This window comes from Myotis brandtii, unplaced genomic scaffold (genome assembly GCF_000412655.1).
Source record: "Myotis brandtii unplaced genomic scaffold, ASM41265v1 scaffold1077, whole genome shotgun sequence".
Classification (NCBI taxonomy): Eukaryota; Metazoa; Chordata; class Mammalia; order Chiroptera; family Vespertilionidae; genus Myotis; species Myotis brandtii.
The window spans coordinates 771,603-772,877 of record NW_005353666.1 but is presented as its reverse complement, the minus strand read 5'-3'; the positions used below and the strand labels follow the sequence as shown (position 1 = coordinate 772,877).

Here is a 1,275-nt window from a genome sequence, read left to right as displayed (position 1 = left end):
CCCCCCCACCACAGCGCACCACCTCCTCCCTGCAGGCGCAGGCCCTGTCCCCCGACTCCCTGTACACCGCCAAGCTGGTTGCCTACACCGAGGAGGAGGAGGAGGAGAGCCCCGCAGGTCAGGATGAGTGCTCCCGCTCCAGGACGTCTCGCGGGCACCTTAAGCCGCGCCCGGCCTCCGATGGCATCTTTCTCTCCAACTCCTTCCAGCCGCCCTCGGCCAGTGCCAACAGTACTGCCCTCAGAGCAGGCCAGCCCCCGCCCCCTCCAAAGCCAGCAGGCTTCTACCATCTCGGCCACTCCAGGGCTAGAGGTAAAGGGCAGAGCTGCCAGGCCTCCCTCCTGTCTTGCTGATTGGACCTTGGCATCTGCACACTGCGCGCTGGAGTATGGTCCGTCTCGGCCAGTCGCTGGGAGTCTGAATCGAGCTGATCGGTGGGCTCAGCATGGGGACCTCCCTCTGCCTCGATCGCAGTGTCTGCTAGTCTCCCCCGTGATTCGCACTCTGAACCCCCTCTCTCACCCCCACAGCAATCAGGCCTCCTCCCTCCTCGGGCGTGAAGTACTGTTGGTCTTGCCTTCATTCTCTGCCTCTTCAAGTAATTGCTTGTTTGGTTGGACATGTGCCCTTTCCCCACTCTTGGTGTCTAGAGATAAGGTTCTGCTTATTAACAGCCATGGGACACACTAGCTTTCTGCTGTTTTAACGGACGCAGGGCTCTCTGCTCTGGGCCACATGCCTCTGGGGGCGCAGCAGAGACCCGAGCAGTGGCCGAGTGCCAGGGCCCAAGACCAGGTCACTGCCTCTCATTGTCCTACCTCCTCCGAGCTCCGCGGCGCAGGCAGCAGACCTCGTGGGCACACGCTGGCCTGGGGTCCTGCCTGTGCCAGGAGCAGGGTCGCTGGTGCACATTCGGGGAACACGGCTGAGGCAGCACTGAGAGTTGAATTTAAACTAGAGATTCTAAGGCCTTGTCACGGGCAGAAGACTTTTTAAGTGGGATTCTTCCCTACTGAGTGACAACTCATAGACAGACGTCAGCACCGCTGTCAACGTGTTATGACTTTAATGATCGATCATTGGGCAAGATGAGCTCACTCGGATGCCTTTCAACCTTTTGTCTGCATCCTCTCTGTGGGTCTTCACAGCCCTGGGCGCAGAGGGCAGGTCGGCTGTGTTCACACAGGCGGCGATTTTGTGCCTGTGGACTAGTATCCACGCCAGGGACCTTGGTAGCCCATTTGTTTAAAACATTTTGTTTAATAATTACAGCCA

At 58.8% G+C, this 1,275-nt stretch overlaps 1 protein-coding gene across 1 annotated transcript in view; it reads left to right on the top strand.

Annotated features, from left to right (window-relative positions):
- The window catches only part of MLLT4 (myeloid/lymphoid or mixed-lineage leukemia; translocated to, 4), a 69,154-nt gene that overhangs the window by 65,102 nt on the left and 2,777 nt on the right, over positions 1-1,275 (top strand). The gene's annotated exons all lie outside the window — the stretch shown is intronic.